Genomic DNA, 6,745 nt, shown 5'->3' on the forward strand with positions numbered 1-6,745 from the left:
GTATTTCAACAGCATATCGGACTGCAGTTACACTAAACTGCATCTGACATAAGGAAAAATGACAGTGTTTTTTCCAATAGAATTTTTCGTTGCAGGTAGTAAACATGCATAACTAAAACAAGACAAATGGAATTGAAAAATTTTATCAAATTCCTCAATTTGCAGTAGCATTATGTCAGCAGCTGAAAGAAGCTTTGACATAAGCGTATGGAGAGGAGAAAAAACCCAAACCAAATTTGGGAGGAAAAAAAATTGGGGAGAATGACTGTTTTGAATTAACTTCATTTCTTTTTTTGTGTGTTGTGGTTTTTTTCAGGTCCAAGTCTCCTTATAGTGCTTCCCCTTACTCTACAAGTTCGTATACCTGCTCCACATCAAGATCAGGTTCTTCCCGCACTCTCGCTCATTTAGTCCTTCCCATTCTCGTTCCTACTCGCGATTGCTGCCGTATCCAAGAAGAGGCAAAGGGAAGAGGCGTAACTATCGTTCTAGGTCAAGGTCACACGGTTATCAGCGTTCAAGGTCAAGGTCACCCCCATACAGAAGATGCCATTCACGGTCAAGGTCTCCAGCATTTAGAGGCCAGTCTCCCACTAAACAGACTATACCTCAAGGGGAAGGAGGAAGGGAGTATTTTAACAGATACAGAGAAGTTCCACCATATGATCTGAAAGCTTACTCTGGCAGATCTCTTGACTGTAGAGATCCATTTGAAAAGGCAAGGTACCGGGAATGGGAGAGGAACTACAGAGAATGGCATGGAAAGTTTTACAAGGGCTATGCTGTTGGCGCTCAACCTCACCCTCCAGTAAACAGAGAGAACTTTTCTCCAGGTAGGTTTGGTCCACCTGGGACCAGACAAGAGAATTCACCATATGCTCGGGGACGTAGGGAGGATTATCCTGCTTGGCAGAGCCCCCAAAATCACAATATAGCTGGAAATTACCCTGAAAAACCTTCTGAAAGAGAGAGCCATGGCATCAAGGATCCTACAAAATCAAAAGAGAAGGAGGTGAAAAATCCACTGGGAGACGGCCAAGGAAATAAGCATAAAAAGAGAAGAAAAAGGGATGAGGATGAAGGATTTCCCAATGCTGAGTTGTTAGCAGGTGCGAGAAAACCAAGAGAGCCAGTTCCAGCAGAAGACGTTGAAATGGACTCCCTGTTCATGGTCCCAAGCAGAGATGATGCCACCCCTGTGAGAGATGAGCCTATGGAAGCAGATTCTATTGCTTTCAAACCGATGTCTGAAAAGGAGAAAAAAGAGAAGGATAAGCCAAAAGCAAAAATTGACAAGACAAAGCGGAAAGTAGAAGTGGCTGTTCCTCCTAAGACAGACAATATAATAAAACTAGCTAAAGCTTCCTCGAACGGAAATCTCCTCGAACGGAAGAGAGAAAGCAAGAAGAGAGAACGGAAGAGAGAAAGCAAGGATTTAAAGAACCTGACTTGCTGCCCTGATATTGCTCATTTACATCAGTTATAGTGTTTGTGATTAAGTTTAGGGTTAGGGTTAGGCTTAGGGCTTACTGTTACGGTGAGGGTTAGGTTGAGGGTTAGGGTTAACATTAGGGTTAGGGCTTATCATTAGGGTTATGGTTAGGGGCAGGGGTTAGGTTTAAGGTTAGGGTTAGGTTTAGGGTTTGGGTTAGGGTTTAGGGTTAGGGTTTAGTTTTAGGTTTAGGGTTAGGGTTAGGGTTAGGATTAGGGTTAAGGTTAGAGTTAGGGCTGGGTTTCAGGTTTAGGGTTAGAATTCGGGATATGGGTTAGGGTTAGGGGTTAGGGTTAGAATTAGGGTTAGGGCTTATCATTAGGGTTATGGTTAGGGGTTGGGGTTAGGTTTAAGGTTAGGGTTAGGGTTAGGTTTAGGGTTAGGCTTAGGGTTATCGTTAGGGTTAGGGATAGGGTTGGGGTTAGGATTATGGTTTGGGTTTAGGGTTAGGGATCGGGTTAGGGTTTCATTTTAGGGTTAGGGTTAGGGTTAGGGCTTAGTGTTACGGTTAGGATTGGGGTTAGTTTTAGGGTTAGGGTTAGGGTTTGGGTTAGGGTTTAGGATTAGGGTTCACTTTTAGGTTTAGGGTTAGGGTTAGTGTTAAGGTTAGAGTTAGGGCTGGGGTTCAGGGTTAGGGTTAGAGTTCGGGATATGGGTTAGGGTTAGGGGTTAGGGTTAGAATTAGGGTTAGGGCTTATCATTAGGGTTATGGTTAGGGGTTGGGGTTAGGTTTAAGGTTAGGGTTAGGGTTAGGTTTAGGGTTAGGCTTAGGGTTATCGTTAGGGTTTAGGGATAGGGTTGGGGTTAGGATTATGGTTTGGGTTTAGGTTTAGGGATCGGGTTAGGGTTTCATTTTAGGGTTAGGGTTAGTGTTAGAGCTTAGGGTTAGGGTTAGGGGTAGGGTTTAGGGTTAGGGTTTAGTTTTAGGGTTAGGGTTAGGGTTAGGATAAAGGTTTGTGTTAGGTTTAAGGTTAGAGTTAGGGGTGGGGTTCAGGGTTAGGGTTAGAGTTCGGGATACGGGTTAGGGTTTGGCGTTAGAGTTAGCATTAGGGTTAGGGCTTATCATTAGGGTTAGGGTTAGGGATAGGGTTAAGGTTGGAGTTAGGGCTTGGTTTCAGGGTTAGGGTTAGAGTTTTGGATACGGGTTAGGGTTTGGGGTTAGGGTTAGCATTAGGGTTAGTGCTTATCAGTAGTGTTATGGTTAGGGATTGGGTTAGGGTTAGGGTTAGGGATTAGTGTTATTGTTAGGGGTTACAGTTGGGTATATGCTTATGGGTTACGATTTCAGTTTTGGTTAGGGTTAGCATTAAGTATTAGGATTAGGTTTAGGGTTAGGGTTGCAGTTTCGTTTTAGGGTTAGGTTTCGCGTTAGGGTTAGGGTGAGGTCTTACGGTTATTGTATTAGGTTTGTGGTAGCGTTAGGGTTAGGGCTTAGTGTTATGGTTAGGGGTTACATTGGGTTTACTCTTATGGGTTAGGATTTCAGTTTGGGTTAGGGGTAGCATTAATTTTTAGGGTTAGGGTTTAGGTTTAGAGTTGCGGTTTCATTTTAGGATTAGGTTTCGCATTAGGTTTAGGGTGAGGTGTTATGGTTACGGTATTAGGTTTTGGGTAGCGTTAGGGTTAGAGTTAGAGTTAGGGTTAGGGTCATTAGGGTTCAGGTTGGGGTTCAGGGTTAGGGTTAGGGTTCGGGATTATGGTTAGGGGTCGGGGTTAGGATTAGCATCAGGGTTAGGGCTTAAAATTAGGATTAGGGGTTAAGGTTAGGGTTATGGTTGGGGTTAAGGTTAGGGTTATGGTTGGGGTTAAGGTTAGGGTTATGGTTTGGGTTAGGGTTAGGATTATGGTTCAGGTTTAGTGTTAGGGATAGGGTTATGGTTTCGTTTTAGGTTTAGGCTTAGCATTAGGGTTAGGGCGTAGGGTTACAGTTAGGGATAGGCTTAGCGTTAGGGTTAGGGTTTGGGTTAGGGGTTAGAGTTAGGGTTTAGTTTTAGGGTTAGGGGTAGGGGTAAGGGTAGGGGTAGGGGTAGGGTTATGGTGATGTCTTAAGATTACCGTTTGAGGTTGAGTTAGCAGTAGGGTTACGGTTAGAATTAGGGGTTCGGTGTTATGTGAGGGTTAGTTTTATGGTTCCGTTTAGGTTTAACGTTAGGGTTATGCCAAAGTGTTAGTGTTACGGTTTGATGTTAGGGTTAGGGTTACAGTTTGGGTTTAGGGTTAGCGTTAGGATTTTGTTTTAGGGTGAGGTTTCGCCTTAGGGTTAGGGTTAGGGCTAGGGTTAGCTTTATGATTCAGGTTAGGCTTAAGGTTAGGTTATGGTTAAGTGTTAGGTTTAGGGTTAAGTGTTAGGCTTAGGGTTAGGGTTAAGTGTTAGGTTTAGGGGTAGGGTTAGGGTTAAGGTTAGAGTTAGGGTTAGGATTAGAGTTAAGGGTTAGAGTTAGGATTCAGTGTTGGGGTTAGGGTGAGGTCTTAATGTTGCGCTTAGGGTTTACAGGTAGTGTTAGGGTTAGGTTTAGGGTTAGTGTTAGCGTTAAGGTTAGGGTTAGGGTTTAGGACTGGGTTCAGGGTTAGAGATAGGGTTCGGTATTGGGGTTAGCGTTAGTATAAGGGTGAGGTCTTAGTGTTACAGTTAGGGTTTACGGGTAGCATTAGGGTTAGGGTTAGAGTTAGGGTTAGGGTCATTACGTTAAGGTTAGGGTTGGGGTTCAGGGTTAGGTTTAGGGTTTGGGATTAGGGTTAGGGTTAGCATTAGGGTTAGAGCTTTATGATTCAGGTTAGGCTTAAGGTTAGGTTAGGGTTAGGGTTAAGTGTTCAATTTAGGGTTAAGTGTTAGGGTTAGAGTTAGGCTTAGGACTGGAGTTAAGGGTTAGAGTTAGGGTTCAGTGTTAGGTTTAGGGTGAGGTCTTAATGTTACGCTTAGGGTTTACGGGTAGCATTAGGGTTAGGTTTAGGGTTAGTGTTAGGGTTAAGTTTAGGGTTAGGGTTTAGGGTTAGGATTGGGGTTCAGGGTTAGAGTTAGGGTTCGGTATTGGGGTTAGAGTTAGTATTAGGGTGAGGTCGTAGTGTTATGCGTAGGGTTTGCGGGTAGCATTAGGGTTAGGTTTAGGGGTTAGGGTTAGGTTGGGGTTCAGGGTTAGGGTTAGGGTTCGGGATTAGGGCTAGAGTTCGGGGTTAGGGTTAGCATTAGGGTTAGGGGTTAACGTTAGGGTTAGGGGTTAAGGTTAGGGTTATGGTTAGGGGTTAGGTTTAGGGTTAAGGTTAGGGTTATGTTTAGGGTTAGGGTTAGGCTTAGGGTTAGCATTAGTTTTACGGTTGGTTTTTTGGATGGTTCGGGTTTAGGGTTAGGGATAGGGTTAGGGTTAGAGTTAGGGTTAGGTTTACGGTTAGGGTTAGCATTTGGGTTAGGGTTCGGGTTAGAGTTGGGGTTCAGGTTTAGGGTTAGGTTTCGGTGTTAGGGTTAGGGTAAGGGTGAGGTCTTAGGGTTATGCATAGGGTTTACGGGTAGCGTTAGGGGTTCGAGTTAGGGTGAGGGTTTGGTGTTAGTGTTAGGATTGGGATTCTTATTCTTGATCCTCTCTCCCTCTCTTTCTCTCTCTCATTGTTTTAATTACAAATTATTATTATTAATATTATTATTGTTATTATTATTGTTATCATTATTATTATTATTATTATTATTATTATTGGTGTCATTATTGGTATTATTATGGTATTATTGGTATTACTATTATTACTGTTAGTAGTATTACTAGTATTGCTATTATTATTTTATTTCAAGTATTAAACTCTTCTTATCTCTACCCGTGAGTTTTCTTGCTTTTGCTCTTCTGATTCTCTCCCCCATCCCATTGCTGGGGGGAGGGCAAGTGAGCGGCTGTGTGGTGCTTAGTTGCCGACTGGGGTTAAACCATGACAGGGGTCCACCACAAAGATGGTTGCCATTCTGTCACATCCTCTGAGCTAAAACTGGCTCATCCTGGGACATGGTGCCACCCACGCACGCAACCTGCAGTCCAGAAGTACCCCTGAAAAGACCTCGACGGCCTGCATTAACACACCGGCATGCACTTCAGATGTAAACACTGCCAAGTCATCTCTTATTTGCAACAGATACGGAGGACCAAATTCTGCAAATCTAGCCTTACTTCTACTGAAACTTTCCTGACAGACAGCTCATCTTCTCTTTTTGTAAACGGTAGTGAAGACCTGTTCTAGCGCAAAGGCTTGAACCCCGCCTACGGTGAAGAAGCCCCGTTTTCTTTCCTCACTGCTGTCTTGCTTCCCAAAAATCAATCAATACCAAAAGCTCTGTATGAACATTGCATAAAAAAGCCAATTGCAAATGCTTTTACTTGCTACTAGTTTTGTCAGGGAAGGAACTAGCTTCTCCCGCTAGTTTTGCTACAGTTTCATGACCTTTAAAGACGCCACTTCTTACCTTTGCTACGCCAATACAGCCTCACAGCTCAGCAAAATCATACTGCAGGTAGGAAACCTTCACCATACAAAGACAGGCACGCTACAGGAATACGTCACTCTCAAAGAACAGACTCTTGCAACCACTCCTCCCTTTGCTTAGCAAAGTTTAGGGCGTGTTAGAAAACAACAACAACAACAAAAAAGCAGGGTTCTCTCTCACATTTTACGGAGCCCATGATATGAGCTGTTCAACATTAAGTCCAACTCCAGCCTGAACCCCAGAATAAGAAATGCCATCTTAAAATGTCTGGAAAAAGGGAGGGCTTTGAAGTGGCAAGACCAGAGAACGTTCACGAAAGCACCGTCATGGAAGTACACATCCCTTATCACAGACCAACTGCACGGTGACCTAAGTGAGTGACGTTGTCTGCTCATTTGCAGCTCAGGGTCTCTTTTTTCATTAGCGCCGAGCACGCAGGTTGGAATTGGAGCTGAGAAGAAAACCATATGCAGTCAGTCTGGTCTCGTTCAAGTTCACATTTACTAGGAATCACAGCAGGTCCCATCTGTCTCTCCAGACCCCACCACCACTTCTGTGCAGCGTCCCGAGGAACAATAAGCGCAGAACAAGAAACCTTCCTTCAAAATAAGGCCCACAGCCTGCTCTTTCAACAGGACGCACAGAGCACCAGCTGAGAACAACCTCTGCTTTAACTATGCCTAGCTCCGCCGCCTACGTAAGGAGACCAGCTCCTAAATGATCCCTAGCCCTAAACCACAGATCTTCCCTAGGGCAATGCTAAGGAAATACCAGAGCCCAGGGACACCTGGTCA

The sequence above is a fragment of the Calonectris borealis genome, chromosome 29 (genome assembly GCF_964195595.1).
Source record: "Calonectris borealis chromosome 29, bCalBor7.hap1.2, whole genome shotgun sequence".
Taxonomy (NCBI): domain Eukaryota; kingdom Metazoa; phylum Chordata; class Aves; order Procellariiformes; family Procellariidae; genus Calonectris; species Calonectris borealis.